General features: G+C 43.4%; 1 protein-coding gene across 2 annotated transcripts in view; it reads left to right on the top strand.

Moving 5' to 3' along the window:
* LOC126273009 (lachesin-like) overlaps positions 1–21406 on the top strand; it is an 822715-nt gene that overhangs the window by 568003 nt on the left and 233306 nt on the right. The window lies entirely within an intron of this gene.

Here is a 21406-nt window from a genome sequence, read left to right as displayed (position 1 = left end):
GTATCTTCATTCCACTTTTTAATCGTGTTATTTGCATGTTGTTGTTGTTGTGGTCTTCAGTCCTGAGACTGGTTTGATGCTTCTCTCCATGCTACTCTATCCTGTGCAAGCTTCTTCATCTCCCAGTAAATACTGCAACCTACATCCTTCTGAATCTGCTTAGTGTATTCATCTCTTGGTCTCCCTCTACGACTTTTACCTTCCTCGCTGCCCTCCAATATTAAATTGGTGATCCCTTGATGCCTCAGAACATGTCTTACCAAACGATCCCTTCTTCTGGTCATGTTGCGCCACAAACTTCTCTTCTCCCCAATCCTATTCAATACCTCCTCATTAGTTATGTGATCTACCCATCTAGTCTTCAGCATTCTTCTGTAGAACCACATTTCGAAAGCTTCTATTCTCTTCATGTCCAAACTATTTATCGACCATGTTTCACTTCCATACATGGCTACACTCCATACAAATACTTCCAGAAATGACTTCCTGACACTTAAATCTATACTCGATGTTAACAAATTTCTCTTCTTCAGAAACGCTTTCCTTGCCATTGCCAGTCTACATTTTATATACTCTCTACTTCGACCATCATCAGTTATTTTGCTCCCCAAATAGCAAAACTCCTTCACTACTTTAAGTGTCGCATTTCCTAATCTAATTCCCTCAGCGTCACTCGGCTTAATTTGACTACATTCCATGATCTTCGTTTTACTTTTGTTGATGTTAATCTTGTATCCTCCTTTCAAGACACTGTCCATTCCGTTCAACTGCTCTTGCAAGTCCCTTGCTGTCTCTGATAGAATTACAATGGCATCGGCGAACCTCAAAGTTTTTATTTCTTCTCCATGGATTTTAATACCTACTCCAAATTTTTCTTTTGTTTCCTTCCTTCACTGCCTGCTCAATATACAGATTGAATAACATCAGGGAGAGACTGCAACCCTGTCTCACTCCTTTCCCAACCACTGCTTCCCTTTCATGTCCTTCAACTCTTATAACTTCCATCTGGTTTCTGTACAAATTGTAAATAGCCTTTCGCTCCCTGTATTTTACCTCTGTCACCTTCAGAATTTGAAAGAGCGTATTCCAGTCAACATTGTCAAAAGCTTTGTCTAAGTCTGCAAATGTTAGAAACGTAGGTTTGCCCTTCCTTTATCTAGCTTCTAAGACAAGTCGTAGGGTCAGTATTCCCTCACATGTTCCAACATTTCTACGGAATCCAAACTGATCTTCCCTGAGGTCGGCTTCTACTAGTTTTTCCATTCGTCTGTAAAGAATTTGCGTTAGTATTTTGCAGCTGTGACTTATGAAACTGATAGTTAGGTAATTTTCACGTCTGTCAACACCGGCTTTCTTTGGGACTGGAATTATTATGTTGTTCTTGAAATCTGAGGGTATTTCGCCTGTCTCATACATCTTGCTCACCTGATGGTAGAGTTTTGTCAGGACTGGCTCTCCCAAGGCCGTCAGTAGTTCCAATGGAATGTGGCCTACTCTTGGGGCCTTGTTTTGACTCAGGTCGTTCAGTGCTCTGTCAAACTCTTCACGCAGTATTGTATCTCCAATTTCATCTTAATCTACATCCTGTTCCATTTCCGTAATATTCTCCTCAAGTACATCGCCCTTGTATAGGCCTCCTATATACTCTTTCCACCTTTCTGCTTTCCTTTCTTTGCTTAGAACTGGGTTTCCATCTGAGCTTTTGATTTTCATACAAGTGGTTCTCTTATTTCCAAAGGTCTCTTTAATTTTCCTGTAGGCAGTACCTATCTTACTCCCAGTGAGAAAACCCTCTACATCCTTACATTTGTCCTCTAGCCATTTTGCATTTTCTGTCGATCTCATTTTTGAGATGTTTGTATTCCTTTTTGTCTGTTTCGTATCCTGCATTTTTATATTTTCTCCTTTCATCAATTAAATTCAATATTTCTTCTGTTACCCAAGGATATCTTTTTACCTACTTGATCCTCTGCTGCCTTCACTACTTCATCCCTCAAAGCTACCCATTCTTCTTCTACTGTATTTCTTTGCCACATTCCTGTCAATTGTTCCCTTATGCTCTCCCTGAAACTCTCTACAACCTCTTGTTTAGTCAGTTTATCCAGGTTCCATCTCCTTAAATTCCCTCATTTTTGCAGTTTCTTTAGTTTTAATCTACAGTTCATAACCAATAGACTGAGGTCAGAGTCCACATCTGCCCCTGGGAATGTCTTACAATTTAAAACCTGGTTCCTTAATCTCTGTCTTACCATTATATAATCTATCTGAAACCTGTCAGTAATTTGCATATAAATTAAATTATATTGAGATAAGGCTGCAACACTCCTTAACTCCCTGGTTACTCGTAATGCCGTTCTTATTTACTTTGTTCCTTTCTTTTATTACAAATTTAGTCTCATTATGTATGTAAGTCTCAAATCACGTGTTGCGCAATCTCATGTTGTAGCTATGACCAGAATTTTGTCCTGTTCAATCTGTCAGATGCCTTTACAAAATTACGTGTGTGCCACTACTAAATTTTCTTAATTTATTTATCAGTATCTTCAAAGTGAGTCTATTATCTGCTGTTGTTAGTTCAGGTCTAAATCCACTCTGTTCTTCCTCTAAAACTGTTTCTGAAATTTCAGTTAAAATTTGGCATGTACAGGGTGATTATAATTAAAGTAAAACTGTCAAACCGCTGTTAAAATAAGACCACTGGTAAGAATGACGTCAGACTGTAATGGAATATTATCGGAGAAGGAGGAAAACGTACACCAGAAAAAAAAAATAGTTACAAAATGTAGCAATAGATGGGACTGTAAGCAACGTAATTTAATAGTGGTCAACTACAAGTGACAAATGAATCATACAACAATGCCTAAACTGTACGTCTGACATTAAACAAACTGTATTACTCAGTGTGTATGGGTGTACAAATCTGATACTTTTTACGTAAGGCCAACCACCACAGGAAGATCATATCACATTGGATTGGTGAAATCGGTTTTTCATTGTTCTGAGGCCAAAAACCGAATTAAAAGCATCAATCACACCGGTTTTTAATTTTCCTGAGGCCCAAAACAGCGTAAAAAGCTTCAGTCAAAATCAAATCAGATTATTAATTTCCGTGTGACTGGCGCAAAACATGTTCAATAAGCTGTCCACCGCTTTCTGCAACAAGTTGAAATCGGGAAATAGCATTTTCTACAACTGACTGAAGTATTTCCGGGATAATGTTCAGAAAGTGTTGCGCAATGTGTGCCTTCAATGCAGCTAAGTTTGCAGCTGGATCACTGAACGCTACATATTTTAGATAGCTTCACAGTCAGAATTCACACGGGATAAGACCAGGTGATCGGGACAGGCTGTAGGGAAATGGGGGCTGATAGTTTCATTATTTCCGAAATGGCGCTTCAGCAGCTGCTTACCGGGATTTGCAATGTGTGGAGGTGCACTATGTTGCATAAAAATGTTCCCATCCACACATCCACGCTGTTTGAGTGCTAGAATGACGTGGTTGCGCAAAAGACACTCATAGCGATTACGAGTGACGGTGCAGGTAACAGGACTGGAAGCACGTGTCTCTTAGAAAAAAATTAGGCCCTATGATTAGTTATGCGGGCGACCCGCACCACACAGTGATCTTTTCAGGATGAAGTGGTACTGGTTGATTTGCGTGTGGATTTTCCGTGGCCAATATTCGACAATCCTGTGTATTGACATATCCTGTCAGATGGAAGTGGGCTTCGTCTGTCCACAAAATCTTCCACGCTAAATCAGTGCCCACTTGCAGGTGAGCAATAACTTCTAAAGCAAAGGTTTCTCTTGTTGACAGGTCAACAGGAAGCAATTCCTGCACACGGGTAATTTTAATGGATAGCAAGTAGGTTCAGTGTTTGGAGACTACAAATTTGCATACCACCACTCGTCTCCTCGTGAATTGCTGTGGCCACTGCTTCCACTGACGTCGAATCAATTCCTTTCCTCCCTCAACTGGGTTGCACATCAAAAGAATCCGGCTTTTCAAATTTCCGAATCATTTTCTCCAGACCCATGGCAGTTATCGGACCAACGACTTTTTAAACCTTTCAGAGTCTGGAACTTCTGCAGAGCGACCTGTGCACAGTCATCTTTCTTGTAACCCAGCCTTACAACCAGAGCGCAATCCTGCATTGAGACAGTGATGGCGAACTTCTCAGGCGCGAAAGAAGGAATAGCCGTGTACGCGGTGTCTTTATACTAACTTCAATTGGTCGTGTGCATGACGGGAGTTCTCATTTACGTATTGTGACACTTACAGCACCACCTATTGATCAACTTTCACACTATTTTTTTTCTTCTGCCATACGTTTTCCCCCTTCTCCAACAATATTCCGTTGCAATTTGACGTCATTCTGACCAGTGATGTTATTTCTACAACTTTTGATTATAAACACCCTGAACTTATTATACAGCTGTCAAAACACGTATTCTGATATAATTTTTACCTTCTTTTCGTTCTGGTTTCTTAAAAACTGAGTCCACAACTGTTTTCTCGGATTCACTCTCTCTCCCATCATAAATTTAAAATTTTAGTTTATGGAGAATTCCGCATTACTTTAGTAACTTGTTGTCAAGTCCGTCTGTACCAACTGCCTTACTGGTTTTCGTTACTTTTGAAGCTTCTTCTATTTCTGCTAATGTTAGTACATCAACCTGTTCCACATTCATATGTTTTAGCTTGCTCCATTCAGTTTTGGTCATAATGAAATTGATTTTCGTTTATTGTCTTAACGGCTGGTGTATCTTGTTCTTGTCTATTTAAATATTACATTGCCTTACAAGCAACTCCTTATTGTCCAAGGGCCGGCCGCGGTGGTCTAGCGGTTCAGGCGCTCAGTCCGGAACCGCGCGACTGCAACGGTCGCAGGTTCTAATCCTGCCTCGGGCATGGATGTGTGTGATGTCCTTAGGTTAGTTAGGTTTAAGTAGTTCTAAGTTGTAGGGGACTGATGACCACAGCAGTTGAGTCCCGTAGTGCTCAGAGCCATTTGAGCCATTGTCCAAGAATGTCATATTCTAGATTACTTATACAAAGTGTACCAGGTGGGATGATCAGTATCCAGGAATATGATAGGAACGGTAAGATCAAGCAGAAAGGTCTGCTAAACATGGGCTCTAAAATGAATACTGTATGAGCCGTGAGCACTTCCACGCCCTCGATACTGCAAACTCTTCTTATTTTGAGAGCTGCTGCTACTGGTGGTGGTGGTGGTAAGCTCCTATGGCACCAAACAGCTGAGGTCATAGGTCCCTAGAATAACGTACAACGTAATCGAACTCAACCTAGCATACGCTAAGGACAACACACACACACATGCTAGACGCAGTACACGACCCTCCGACGGGGGCAGCCGCGCGAACCGTTGGCAAGGCGCACGAGACCACGCAGCTACCACGCGCGGCTGAGAGATGGTAGTACGGTCCAAAGCGAGAAATAAATGTACACTGAATATCGCCTCTAAATTTCACACCTTAAGAACTTTAGGGACTTGTTCATCTTCGGTGCTGTAAACCTCATCGCTTCTACCAAACAAGTGCCCATAGTTCTTAAGGGATACATTTTAGAGCCAATGTTTATTAGGCTCTTTTGCTTTGAATGATCGTTCAAATCATATCCCTGAATATTGGTCATTCCTCCTGGGACACCCTGTGCGTTTGTCAAAACTTATTGTGCATACCTTTTTATAATCTAGTTTAGCAATTGCTCTTTTTCGATTAAATACAGTCCTTAATTTTGTAGATTATTTTGTAGGTATTTTGCCAATGCTTCCTTTTACTCTCGCATAACTTTTTATAATTCCTCGTACCATATTCTACATCCCTTCTTGCTATATTTTTTAAATCTGCTTTCCAGTGCTTCAAAAGCAGCCTTCTGAACTCTGCTATTTATATTGTCGCGTTATTCATTATTATCTTGATTGGTGAGTTTCATCAGCAGATGTTTATTTACTGTATTTGCGTATAAGAGTTGTATACTTTTATAATAAGTATATCTTGGGTGTTGATTATTTGTTTCTTTCTCTACCTTATTATATTCATTTTAGACATCACCAAATAAAGGTCGGAATGGATGTCGCTTCCTCGATATACTCTTGTGACGATTATTAGGGACGTCGCTTCTTTGTTAATTATCAAGTAATCAATTAACAATCTTTGACCTACAACTGAATACATATGTGCACTCCGGTAACGTTTGTGACACTCGTTGCAGTTATTATTGTCAAGTACAAAGTTATTGAAAATATGAAAAATTTGCTGGGTTTGGAAGTTACAGCTCATCCGTTTCGCTATTTGATTCCCAACCGCTAATTCACAGTCTGTCCAGTAACTTTCAAAGGCTGTAAATCGCTTGACTGTTTTTATCGTGACAGTTAATATTCAAATCATTGTTCTTTTCCTTTTCCACAATGTCCAAGTCAACAGTAAATACATGCCACATTCGGAAAACAAGTATTCGGCTGTATTTGTCTTATATTTTATTCCGGCGTGAAATATATCCTCTACTCAAAGCTTACACGCGAACTCGCACTTACCGCTCGAGTTTCTCACTATCGATATGACACTCGCACTTTGCCTGTAATTACAGCTGTTCCCCTTCTTCGCATAACATTTTTCTACTTACGCAACAAAGATTTTAATAAAACTAAAATGAATGCATTTTCATACCCGAAAAGCCGTAATACGTTAGCATAAATAAAGTTCCGTAACTGTCCAACACACTGATATGTTAAGCCAAAAAGATGCTTGCTGTACAAATTATGTATGTGATGCGTGTGTACCGTTTTGTAAATTGAGATCTACCTATGTTTAGTTTTTGGGTTAGAGCCACTATTCAGTATTTTCTCGAGTCGACAACTGCTGTGGGTCTACTTATTTTGAGGACGTTCTTTTGTCCAGTGTTGCAGTTCCACAGCTTCATTTGATGTTTGAGGTATTCGTGATGGCTGAAAACCAATCAGCCAATCAGAAAGCTTTACGTTGTGTTTATATATATATATATATATATATATATATATATATATATATATATATAATATGTTTCGGCTTAGAGCTGCCACCTTTAGATCGCCGCTCTTTGTACCATCTGATGTTATAATGTACTTTCATTGAAATATGTTACCTGATTTAATGATGTTCGAAGCAACTACCTGCTTTTGTCACACGGGTTGAATCACCTAAAACTTGCCCCGCAACTATCGCGAAATATGCAATATGCAAGCGCTGTTAATGTGTGGTTTTCACGGAATGGATTGGTGGTGACGGGCTCTTATATTTTGTCAATTAACATATTGTAATACTACTTACAAAAATAATTTTTGGCAGATATACACATATGGGACGACTCCCATTCACTTTAACAAACTAAAAGTAAGGTAAGTCAGAGCCACACGGAGTGGCCACCCGGTTTAAGGCGCCATGTCATGGACCGCGCGGCCCCTCCCACCGGAGGTTCGAGTCCTCCCTCGGGCATGGGTGTGTGTGTTGTTCTTAACATACGTTAGTTTAAGTTCGGTTAATTAGAGTGTAAGTCTCGGGATCCATGACCTAAGCAGTTTGGCCTCTTAGGAATTCACACACACTTCTTAAACATTAAAACATTTGTTAATTAGAATGTCACAAGTGTTTGTTACAGACTCCTAGTGCGAGTCGTTCACGAGATATCTTGTATTGACAAGTCCCCACACCCACACTTGTATAATACTAACGAACAACACAAGTGCATTCACTAGTTACATAGATTCTGACCAGTGACCAGCAGTAGATCATCACAGGTTGTCTTCCAACTGACCACCGACCGCATCTCGTGGTCGTGCGGTAGCGTTCTCGCTTCCCATGCCCGTGTTCCCGCGTTCGATTCCCGGCAGGGTTAGGGATTTTCTCTGCCTCGTGAAGGCTGGGTGTTATGTGATGTCTTTAGGTTAGTTAGGTTTAAGTAGTTCTAAGTTCTACGGGCCTGATGACCATAGCTGTTAAGTCCCATAGGGCTCAGAGCCATTTTGAACCAACTGACCACCACCAGCGGCAATACATGAATCAAATCTAGTGTGGCAGGACTGCTGCACAGGTGCTACCATTTTGGCGGAGATATCCGAGCAGGCTGAAGTAATATATCGTTGCATATCAATGGGGTGTAGTTGGTACGTCGCAGTGTCTTCAGCTTTCCCCGCAGAAAAGAGTGTACAGGTGTCAAAGCGGGGAATGGGCCGGAAAAGGCAAAGGCCTTCTGCGTCCGGTTCAACGATTTGTGAACAATTCGTGAAGATATGCCGTCGTGCAGTCTGTATCATGATGTTGCTATCATAAATGTCTCGTAGTCTGCAGAGAAACCCCTTCTAGGATCCGTAGAAGATGGTCTGCTAGGAGACTGCTATCAGTGTTCCTTGTATGAAAAATGGGCATGAAGTGACCCGCAGCCGCGTACCATTTGTGTATATGTGCTTGTGCGCGATTGTCAAGTTTTTGCACGTGCGACAGGAGTACCGTGCAAGCCGCCAGAGGCGCTGGGTTTATTCGTCCGAAGCGCAGATCATTTATTCCTTTTTTTTACCTTTTGTATGTTAATTATTCTGTGTTTTTAATTCCTCTTTCTCTAATGTGTGTTCCTTTCATAAATGTTCAGTGACGTTAGCAACGAGGAGCTCACTGGCCTAGGATAGACTATTGCACATTATTAGACTTGTGAGATCTATATTTTAGTGCCGCACACAAAAATTCCGTCTTTTAGTTTAACGTAGAAGAAGGAAAACCAGAGTCCCAGGACCTAATTCATTTACACTGCAGCTGAAGTGGTGGATCCTGTCCGCCACACCATTTTAACCACACACACACACACACACACACACACACACACACACACAGACACACACACACACACACAGAGGGAATTTCTCTGGCTGCCTCCGTACAGTAGACCATTTGAGGGACTTCAACCACTACCTTTCACTAGCAATGGGATTAAAGAATTTGCGAGAAAGTAGTAGTACCTCATACAATTTAGTGCCGTACAATTAAGTCCCACAGAGGCAACAGTGATACTGGTGGTAAAACTCCGTAGCTCTACCAACTATTTATTTTCAAAAAATTTAGGGTTTTATCTGAAAGTAGAATTGAAAAACTCTTATGAAGGTACCTTAAACACATTTTCGTAGTATCAATTTTTCGAGTACAGGATATCTGAAAATGTTTGTCAATCATATGACTTAATTTTTAGCAGTCAAATAATATTGTCATTGCATGCATATTGTTAAAAGACGCGATCGTCTGTTTCTTACACAGTGTTTAAAGGATTTATGTTAAAACAAGTGATAATGGCTTTCTAAGGCTGTCAAGAAAGTACTTGGGGAAGAAATTTAAGTTCATACCGCGTGAAGTTTTATTTATTGTGAGCCGTGCGTGGCTCGCATTTCCGCCATCATGTATTTTACGCACTTCCATCTCAGTACGTTAATTTAAATTACCACTGTCACAGAGTCGCTGCTTTGCCGGTCCGTCAGCGGCGTTAGCAGCGCGTATCGATATATCCCCTCTCGTAGCATCTTTGCTCGACTGCTATTACTTCCCAGTCGTTGTCTGTTGTAAGCTAGTTGGTCCCAGTTCAGATAGCAACTTCGGGTCTGTCAGTCAGTTGGAACATGTCTGGAGTGCAGTCCGGACCTGCCAGTCGGGGAGTTGCAATTTGGCAGTAGCGCAGTCGTGTTGGAGCAACAGTGAGGCCTGCGTCGGCATGGCTCGCCCGAGCATTGGCGCCACGCATGACTTGAGCCGCGCCACTGTGTTGGTGGATCGTCGGTCGTTCGTCCAACCGGACGACGCGTTTTCGCTTGCCGATCGTTCATGAGTTGCCTTGGAGTGTGTGTGCATCGACTCCCGAGCTGTCTTCCTGCGTGCTTAATGACAATTCGGTTTCGATTAGGTCTTCGTGCAGTATTTGTCAGGTTGCGTGTGTAGTTGGTGTTATTTCCACTCTGCGGGTGAGTAGGTCGGTTGTTGCGGACGAGGGAAGCTACCTCAGAGCGGTGCAGTCGGCTGGGTCCGATGGCAGTCCCTGCGCACTGACGGAGCGGGTGTGGAGCTGTCCAATCGCTACGAGCTTCGTGGTTCACTGACTCAGGACGTTTAAGTGGAGTAGTGGTTTCAACTACCCAGGCCACGTCTATTCAGGTTGTGGTGGTTCGCTTCGGTGGTTTGCTGTTGGGTAGGTTTTCCGGTCAGCAACACCGAGTGGTTCTACTAGCCATGTGGTGCTATTAATTATATTACAACTCGAGTGTACCAGCGGAATTTTCTGTCTTGTGGTCGTTGCTGTGCTGGTTAACTGCCCTGGGCACTAACGTAAATTCAGGCAGTGTTCTTTGAGCGAGTTAACTATTACCGCGTTTCATATTCAAGTGTACCAGCGGAAATTTTCTGCCTAGTGGCCGTTAGTGTTCCGGTTACCTGCCCTGGCCGCTAAGGTAATTTCAGTCAGCGTCCTTTCCTCCCTTGTTGCCGCTGTCCAACATGGTTAGTAGTTTTGACAGCTAATACGTACTCCACTGTAGATTATCACGTTTGTAACATTACCAGTTGGGGTTCCCATCTGTTGATTGACGGGAAGCAAGATGTTGTGTCGGTCGGTCTGTGCCTGTCCCCTGGTTGGGTTCCGACGGATCAAGTATAGATGGGCTTCCCACCCAACTCTCCTAAGTGAACGGGGACAGACCGACCTCCCTGTAGGCCTTGTGACTGCCATCGGTGTTTCATTGTCTGTTGTTAGCTACTTTAAATTTTAGTCTTATGGTTGTTTGTTTTCTTAAAATTTTCCAAATTGATTCTAAATTTATCTTTCAAGCTCAAACACTGCGGCCTTCTGCCTTTAAAGATTATGGTAACATATTTGAAAATTTTGAAGTTTAATTGTGGCCCCCAGCCATTTGTGTTGCACTTTGTATACGTTGCCTTTTGTGTTTTAAATTATTTGATTGCTATCTTAATTGATTTTTTTAGGTCTCTTGTTGGCCTTCTGCCTTTAACGGTCTGTGGTAGTATATTCTAAAATTTTGGAAAATGATTGTAGCCCTCAGCCATTTGTATTGCACTTTGCGTATGTTGTTATTTTTATTATTTTATTGCTATTATTTTGGATTTTTGTCTTGTTAAGATTTCTTACTGGATGCCTTCAGCCGTAAAAGAGTTGCTAAATTACAATAAATAACAATTAGAAGCAGAAACTGATTCCAACACTTGACTGTTTCCACAATCTTATTACCTGTTCTGCCCAGCGGGTTTAGCCGGCATTTCATATTGTTAAATGGTATTAATTTTTATTTTTGATTTAAAGGTCAACAAACTAATTCCGTAAGACTGTTGTTGTGTTTTTATTGTTTTTGTAGTTACACGAGTTTATGGGCTTATACAACCAATGAATCTGAATTATTTGTGTAGAAAATCTGCACACACTGAAATTTTTGATCGATATAAAATAGTAGAATTAATAATGGAAAAAAACAGAGTCGTCCTTCTACTCTGCCATGCCGTTAGTAAAACAGCTACACTGCGCCCCTTAATGCCCACATGATGTACTGTCGCCTGACTGGAGAACGACAGTGGTAGAGTCGCAGGACCTCATTCATTTATACTACGGTTAAACGCGTATGATCTGATAGTTCACTATCCCACGCCACACATATGCCCTCCTTGAGATTATATATATATATATATATATATATATATAAAATGACAACACCGATATCTATGTGTGCCAAAATTGAAATTTTGATGCACATATATATAGGTGGTGCTGTGATTTTATTTCTAGTTCGTTGTAGTCAGCTTTGTATTTGGATTTTTCAATTTTTCATCGTACATCTTCTTCAGATTTCGCAACGAATCTTACTGTCACTGTGGTTTACAGTGCCTCTGACGCTATACATTAGGTGTCAACTAGGTTCAGTCAACGTAGTGTTAAGACTATTTTACGCTTTTTAGGTGAACACAACCGGCAGATTGTGAGTGTCCGCTACTTCCACTCTGAGCACTAAGTCACGCCGAAAATTATCTTAAGGCGGAGGACTCATTGTAGCTCTGGCGTTGGTCATAACTGGCGTCATAAAAAATGGTTAAAATGGCTCTGTGCGCTATGGGACGTAACTTCTGAGGTCATCAGTCCACTAGAACTTAGAACTACTTAAACCTAACTAACCTAAGGACATCACACACATCCATGCCCGAGGTATGATTCGAACCTGCGACCATAGCGGTCGCGCGGTTCCAGACTGAAGCGCCTAGAACAGCTCGGCCACACCGGCCGGCTTTTGTTGCAGGAGTTTAGTGTAATTCATTTACATGATATCTTATTCTGAAAAGTTCCTGGACCGTGGATTTCATTTCAAAGAATATTGTTAAAATTTTATTTACTAGCAATTCATCAAGAACATTAACACATTTAATCACATTATGTGAGCGTGGAAGTAGTTGCCAGTGAGTAAATGATGAAATCATACTCAAATTGCTTTTAACAGATGGAAATTTTATTCTTAAAAGCGTTTTTTTTAGAGAAAGAGATTTAAAATTTTAAGCAGGAAGCACCCTCTAAATATCAAGTTACAATTCATTCAGAGGGGCTGAGAACCTTGCCACTACCTTTTGACACGGCCGTAGTCACGACCGCTCACAACAACCTCTGAAAGACTCCACTGGTGCAAATCTGCAACACACCAGATCACTTTAAACTAAAAGTTTTAAAAATTCACACAAGCACACAAACTATGCACTCCGTAGGAGGGCTGGAAATGGTACAAAACACTAAAATTAAAAGATTAACTGGCCACCGAACGTGCAACTTGATTTCATCTTCTAAGAAAAGTCTTACGGTGGTAAGGTGGCAACTTTATATACTAAAATGACCATTTAAATAAAAGCCTATGGAATGCAATCTTATATAAAATTATATAAGGTTGGCCAAACGAGTTAACATGCTCTACAGTACACGTATACCACCCCTCAAGATGATAGGCAAGATAAAAACATATTTCAGGAATTATGCCTTACGCTCCAAGCAATGAATCAGCTAACACACCGAATCCGACAAGCATGACAGAGGCAGCTCCGAACGACAGACATACTAGCACTCCGAGACAGACAATCTGACCGATTTCCAACCGTCAGATCCAACTGCGCAAACAACAGTGAATATCGGCCTATTTCGAGTAAACCAAGGTACCTAGACCTTTTAACTCGGACTCACCAAGATCAAGGCATCACTCACCACTCAAGACAAGTTTAAAAGAAAACAGAAAACACAAGTCATAACTGCCTAATCACTACGGAAGAAGTATACGGGTTCTAGACAACAACACACACTACTTGTTATCACACGCGTGAACGGCTGAGAAAACAACAATGGACAAGTAACGAACTCATCGTAATTGTCGAGATTTAACAGAAATAACTAATTACTCAACTTGAGAATCCTGCTTCGGAGGAAAGCAAGAAGTCGCTCTCGCAATAGCGCCTCCAAATGCCACAGCGCGTGCCCGCCGCCAAAAACCCCGGCCTGCCTTGGCGCTGTGGAGACTACACCGCACCTCAGTTCCGACGAACCAACGAGGTCCAACCGCATCCCGACTCGGAAAGTTGTGTTTATCCTGAGGATCCAAGACGCCGTCGATTAAGACGACCGATCGAGCAAACGAGCGACGGCAGCCCGCTTTCGCCGACAGCGGTCCCGGCGACTACCAGCACCGTATGGACCCGACTGTTGCTGGCCGCCAACTCTTCCCGACTGATACTGGTGTCAGTGCTCAGCAGACCGCATGCCGCCATCCGACGACCAGCCGACCGACAGACCGACCAACTGCCTTCCGTCTGTGGCGACCACGGCCCTGGCGCGTACTTGCACCGTGCGGACCTGGCTGCTGCTGACTGCCAACTCGTCCAACAGCGGAGTAACGACGAACCCAACTCAGTCCACAAGCTAACAGCGACTGAGACTCAGAGCCGACTGACTAACATGCGAGTTTCTACCTTCCGACTGACTTTGTCGACTCACTGCACCGACGCCCAGGCTGACACCAATTGACCACTTGGCATGCTTATAGCGCCCCTTAAATGCACGTGAACAGGCAACTTTTCCGCTTTCCCAGCAGAGGGAGACACCAAAGCTGCGATTGCCACAGCGGCGCCACCGCCAGAAACGGAGGACAACTACTTCACACAACGCGGTGCGGCGCGCCCTCCAAAACAGCAATTTTTAGCACGGCTCAGTTCCCACACCGACAATTGTTCGTTCCATTCAGCCTGCGTTGTCGCTATTATCCCGTCAATTTTCGTTCCCTAACGGAATTTTTCGAATGCTTCTTCCAATCCTCCCACATACTACCTCCACTTTGAAAACCACCTGCATCACCTTTCGGTGACTGAAGACCACTACATCTTCCTGTTCAGCGAACAGCACTCCCTCTTCCAGGTGCTAGTTCCACAGCGATAGAACCTATTGTTCTGATAAGATAAAAAGCTGGAGTGTAAACCCTTCAAAGGACACCATCTCGGGAAGTAAGGTGAGTTGTTTACGAAAGAAATTTTTTGTAAAGTTCTACCAGACTTACCAAAACACGCTCGCAGATCGATATTATGAGCGGAGAACTCAAAGAATTAATGCCTCACTATATATACCTACGTTCAGTATTTTAATTTAAAAAAAACCTACCTGTTACCGAGTGTTCGTCTAAAATTGTGAGCCATATATTTGTGACTGTTTTTCAAATGTGAAATGTTATGGGACTTGACTGCTAAGGTCATCAGTCCCTATTTGTGACTAACTTAGCATCATCTATCGCAGAGCGAAAAAACTGTCCCAACTAAAAGATTCATATTTCTTTACGTACTACACGAATATGTAATAAAAAAAATGGGGGTTCCTATTTTTTAAAAAACTCAGTTCATATCCGTTTGACCTATAGCAGCGCCATCTAGCGGGCCAACCGCAGTGCCATCTGGTTTCCCGCTTCAAGCTACACGAGAGTCATTCTTTGTTCTTTTTTGGTTTTTATACTTATTTCGTGAGATATTTGGCCTGGTCACTATCAATGGGCCACCATATATATACTCTGTGTGTGTGTGGGGGGGGGGGGGGGGGGGGGGCTCTATGTGTGGGTGGGTAGATGTGTGTGCGTGTGTGTGTGTGTGTGTGTGTGTGTGTGTGTGTGTGAGAGAGAGAGAGAGAGAGAGAGAGAGAGCTTGAGCGTCATATTTCGTGTTCGTCGGCGTGTGAACTGAAGTGAAAGGGAATACGAAAGAGCTTTCCGCCGCTACGGCGCTTCGTGGAGTGACGCGACACTGCCGCAGCACTGCACGCGGGGGCAGACACCGCCGTCACCGCGGCAGTCTCAGCCTCAGCCAGGCCGCGCCTCGCCGGCGATTATTGATGAGAGCCGTTGCGGGCTCAGCCGCCGGCAGACAGCAATGGAGACAAATGTCGACCTAACTCATCAGGCGCTGCGGCGGGGGCGGCGGTCGATAGCCGCGGCCGGCCGGCCGGCCGGGTCATAGCGGCCGCCCCCCACACCTCCCCCACAGGAATCACTCAAAGGCAGTACCGTAGCGCTGAGCACACCACTGGACATTAAATCTGGACTGCAAATCACCATATGTTACTTACTGTGCGCATTCGTTTTTGTAGGAACAATCGAAAGAGGTCAAGTTAAACCGGTTGAGACAAGATCGTCACCAGACTATTAGCCTGACTGTAGGTAAACTAAGACCTCCGGCAGCGGCACTGGGAGTAGGCGTTTGGCAAGCCCAGCACCACGGCCGAATTTTACCCACGTGAAAAACTCCAGTACTTGTTGGACTGCAGGGTAAGTGAACCTGGAGCCGCCCTGGAAGGACTGGATCCCGGACAAAACCTTCGCTCCCTGTCCGGATTGAGCCCAGGAACTCCATGGCCAGAGTGTACTACCCCGCGCTTTGGACGATCACGATCATTTGCAAGAACAATATTTCATTAAAATTGTAGTTGATTGTGGGGCATTAAGGCATCAAGCGATTGCCATTATTGTAGGTTATCGACAGTATCGGTCAAAAAATACGCCAGACCGCGAGTGAGTTGCAGTAGTCTATCGCAGGCAGCAACAGTGGCATAAGCACTTATGAATCATTAAATACTGAAGTTTGCCGTGCGTGGGACAATAAAATAGACTAAGGAATGAACTTCATGTCAGATGTATTCAAGTAATTGCGTGAGTTATTGAATGTGAAGAAGTGAAGGGCGAGTTCTCTCCATCCACAAGCCACTGCAAGAATTGAAAGGGTGCACAGGAGAATCTGGAAGATGCTTGTATACTAGCTTGGCTCACATCACAACAATAAAGATGTCTATCTGAAGTACGCGTTTCCGTCTACAACTCAAACCAGCTTACGAGTACAGCATTATCATCATATGGTGGTAACGATGCCATCACGGTCAGACATACTGAAAACGAAGAAAGGGAAGACTGGAGAGTCTGTTAAAGAATTTGTCAGAGTGATTACGGTGTACGGAGGACAAGTACACGATGATTGGAGAAACAGGAAGAGGCAGTGAGCCGTACGCAACGATTACCAGAGTATAACATTCGTCAGAGGCTGATGCTATGATCTTCGTATATGCCGAATGGAAGGACAATGAACAATTTTGCAAAGTATCAGGGGCCATGCCATGTGGTAGACTACCACATCGCCAGTAAACGTCGAGATTTAACTGCCGAAGATAACGAAAAATCGCACATGTAGAGTGGTTGAATCCTTTTCAAGGGGCCCGGAAGTTATTCAAGGGATAGGAGATGCGGACTGGAAAAGGAAAGCGAGGGTAAAGGCATCGGAAAATAAAGAACAGGTTATGAATGCTCAGAGCCATTTGAAGCATTTGTAGTCATGTGATTCTTGTAGGAAGACGTCCGACGTGATTGTAGCCTCACGACGGGACCTAACAGATTCTGAACAAAGAATGATAGTTGGAGCTAGACGCATAGGACATTCCGTTTCAGATTTCGTTAGGGAAGTTAGTATTCCGAGATCGACAGCGTCAAGAGTGTGTCGTGAAGACCAAACTTGGGGCATACCGCTCATCACTGACGCAGTGTGCTACGATCTTAGCTTACCAACTAAGAGCAGCGGCGTTTGCGTAGAGTTGTCAGTGTTGAGAGGCAAGCAGCACGGCATGAAGTAACGAAAGAAATCAGTGCGGGACGTACGACGAACATATCCCATACGACAGTGAGGAGAAATTTAGCGTTAATGGGCAATGGCAGCAGACTACCACTGTGATTGCATTGCAGTTGAAATCAGGACTCATCCGACAAGGCAAACGCTGCTCCTCTCTGTCGTTGAGATCTTAGGCTACTCTGCTACCCTTTGTGGGAGGTAACGCCTGAAATTTGGTATCCACGGCACCTTCTTGTCACTGTGGATCTCGGAATATGATTTCCCCAACGAAATCCGAAATGGAATGTCCCATGAGTCTGTCTCCAACTACCATTCCGCGTTGAAAGTCTGTTGCACTTGAGTGCAAATGACAGCTCCGTTAATGCGTTGCCCTTTTATACCTTGTGTGCGCAATACAACCACCACCTGTATATGTGCATATCGTTATTCAATGAGTTTTGACAAGTCAGTGTAGATCTGCCATACATGAAATCATCGTATGGCATTTATGGGCTGGGATGCGGTGACGCAACCGCTGCGCTACGGAGGCGGACTAAGTTGAGAAATATCGATACTAAACAGATCGTCTCCAGCAACAAAGAGTTAAGCCCCTTCAAAGATTGAGACCGTCTTCTTTGTAGGAGATCGGAAGTCTGCCTCCTCCGTAGTGGCGTTCAAGCTTGTAATTGGTCGGGAAACGTCGCATGTAATTGTAAAAATCTGTTGACGTCAAGTAGAGGGCAGGATTCGCGTGCGCAACGTCGGTTAATTGGCGGTACGTCCTCCCTCCTCCATCGGTGTCGACTGATGGGCAGAAGGAGACAGGAGAACACTCCAAGCATCGCCTACCTTCATTCCTTCGAAACTGATGTGCCCTTCCGTAAAGTTATGTTCCGCCATCGTTGATTTCTCATACGTATTTCTGCACTTGCCCATTGCATCCCTAGGCGCAGCGAATACTTAACTTTCAGCGAATGCCGGAATATTTGTCCAATATCCTACTTAAATATTATGAACACAACTCTTTGCTTGAGGTCCGCAGCCGCTCTGATGCTACGTTCGCAGGAGCCATTGGAACCTTTTTTTTTCCTACGTATCGCTCCGCTAAATGGAGAGACTTCCGTCGGCTGTTTACAGTTAGTTGAATTGGACTGCGCCTACGTGGGAAACTCTGCGCTTAGGACAGAATGCACTTGTGATGGATGGAGGAGACTGCACTCGTTAAAAAATGAGCTGTGTATATGTGTGCGTGTGTGTGTGTGTGTGTGTGTGTGTGTGTGTATGACTGCCCTTTTGTGCACAGAATGTTTTAATGGTCCATCCAATTTACGTTTAGCCAACACGTCACAAATTGGTAAATTTCCGCCCTTTTCTATTTCTACAACAAATTTAATGTTCGTTTCCTAGTGTTCATGTGTTCAAAGAACTGATACGTGCATCCATATCTTGAGACCACATTAAAACTGTGTCATCCACACGCCCATAGAAACACGTTGAGCACTGTAAGTCAGTTTTCCGTTATACTCCATAAAGCCGTGAGAAATAGCTAGTGGTAAATGGTAACCCATATCCGTACCATTGGTCATTTCGTAACATTTCCCATTATACGGAAAATAAGTGGTTGCCAAAATGTGGTAAAGTGTTGGGTAGTACAAGGTGAACTATGGTCACTTCTGCGACATCTGCTGTAACTGCTTTCATAAATGACGATATGGCAGCAGTTACCGACCTGAAGCACCATGAGCTTCCTCAGATGTTTTGCCAACTTGTAAGCGGACGACCCAATGGTGCTAACGATTTGTCTGTATTACAGTGCTACGAACTACGCCGCCAGCTCAGTAACAGCATTAGCAGAATGGAACACTCGACTAGGGAACTCTCATGAGATGCAGCAGATGAGGTAAGGTGAGCACCCAGCCGCGCTGTGGGTGTGACATAAGTCATCCAAGTCCAGCCTCAGCTTTCCAGAGCAGTAAGGTCTTCGATTCTTAGGTAACAACGGCAACCATCTACATCTACATCTACATCTACATCCATACTCCGCAAGCCACCTGACGGTGTGTGGCGGAGGGTACCCTGAGTACCTCTATAGGTTCTCCCTTCTATTCCAGTCTCGTATTGTACGTGGAAAGAAGGATTGTCGGTATGCTTCTGTGTGGGCTCTAATCTCTCTGATTGTATCCTCATGGTCTCTTCGCGAGATATACGTAGGAGGGAGCAATATACTGCTTGACTCTTCGGTGAAGGTATGTTCTCGAAACTTTAACAAACGTCCGTACCGAGCTACTGAGCGTCTCTCCTGCAGAGTCTTCCACTGGAGTTTATCTATCATCTCCGTAACGCTTTCGCAATTACTAAATGATCCTGTAACGAAGCGCGCTGCTCTCCGTTGGATCTTCTCTATCTCTTCTATCAACCCTACCTGGTGCGGATCCCACACTGCTGAGCAGTATTCAAGTATTGGGCGAAGAAGCGTACTGTAACCTACTTCCTTTGTTGTCGGATTGCATTTCCTTAGGATTCTTCCAATGAATCTCAGTCTGGCATCTGCTTTACCGACGATCAACTTTATATGATCATTCCATTTTAAATCACTCCTAATGCGTACTCCCAGATAATTAATGGAATTAACTGCTTCCAGTTGCTGTCCTGCTATTTTGTAGCTAAATGATAAGGGACCTATCTTTCTATGTATTCGCATCACATTACACTTGTCTACATTGAGATTCAATTGCCATTCCGTGCACCATGCGTCAATTTGGTGCAGATCCTCCTGCATTTCAGTACAGTTTTCCATTGTTACAACCTCTCGATACACCACAGCATCATCTGCAAAAAGCCTCAGTGAACGTCCGATGTCATCCACCAGGTCATTTATGTATATTGTGAATAGCAACGGTCCTACGACACTCCACTGCGGCACACCTGAAATCACTCTTACTTCGGAAGACTTCTCTCCATTGAGAATGACATGCTGCGTTCTGTTATCTAGGAACTCCTCAATCCAATCACACAATTGATCTGATAGTCCGTATGCTCTTACTTTGTTCATTAAACGACTGTGGGGAACTGTGTCAAACGCCTTGCGGAAGTCAAGAAACACGGCATCTACCTGTGAACCCGTGTCTAAGGCCCTCTGAGTCTCGTGGACGAATAGTGCGAACTGGGTTTCACACGACCGTCTTTTTCGAAACCCATGCTGATTCCTACAGAGTAGATTTCTAGTTTCCAGAAAAGACATTATACTCGAACATAATACGTGTTCCAAAATTCTACAACATATCGACGTTAGAGATATAGGTCTATAGTTCTGCACATCTGTTCGACGTCCCTTCTTGAAAACGGGGATGACCTGTGCCCTTTTCCAATCCTTTGGAACGCTTCGCTCTTCTAGAGACCTACGGTACACCGCTGCAAGAAGGGGGGCAAGTTCCTTCGCGTACTCTGTGTAAAATCGAACTGGTATCCAATCAGGACCAGCGGCCTTTCCTCTTTTGAGCGATTTTAATTGTTTCTCTATCCCTCTGTCGTCTACTTCGATATCTACCATTTTGTCAACTGTGCGACAATCTAGAGAAGGAAGCACAGTGCAGTCTTCCTCTGTGAAACAGCTTTGGAAGAAGACATTTAGTATTTCGGCCTTTAGTCTGTCATCCTCTGTTTCAGTACCATTTTGGTCACAGAGTGTCTGGACATTTTGTTTTGATCCACCTACCGCTTTGAACCAGAGGGTAAGGATTATGTGTCTGTAGTCCTTAAGGCTGAAGATTATAATAAAAGTGTCATTGTTACTCGCTGACAGCACAGATCAATTACTGAAGATCGATGTTATGCACACAATCAATCCTTCTTGGAGATTACTAATTCTCTGTACCATGAAAAATATTAAGAAATGACCAATAGTAATGATATATATACTCTCCATTATCACCATTTATTATTGACTTGTTTGTGAACGATTTGATGTATGGGCCTTATAGTCTAATTCTCTCTACCCAATTTGTTTTTATAGGTATTTGGCGGGCATGCTTTTAATTTGATCGCAGGGAATGGATGAACTGCATCATTTCTTTACGAATTTCATACATCCTAACGTCAAGTTCACCACAGAAGTGCGAACAGAAGCCAAGATGTTTTTGAATGTTTGATTTAATGTAAGTTGGATGGACGACTCGTCCATTCCGTGTACAGAGAGCCGACACACACACACACACACACACAC

The sequence above is a fragment of the Schistocerca gregaria genome, chromosome 5 (genome assembly GCF_023897955.1).
Source record: "Schistocerca gregaria isolate iqSchGreg1 chromosome 5, iqSchGreg1.2, whole genome shotgun sequence".
Lineage (NCBI taxonomy): Eukaryota > Metazoa > Arthropoda > Insecta > Orthoptera > Acrididae > Schistocerca > Schistocerca gregaria.
The sequence above is the reverse complement of the archived record's forward strand: the minus strand, read 5'-3'. Positions and strand labels throughout refer to the sequence as shown.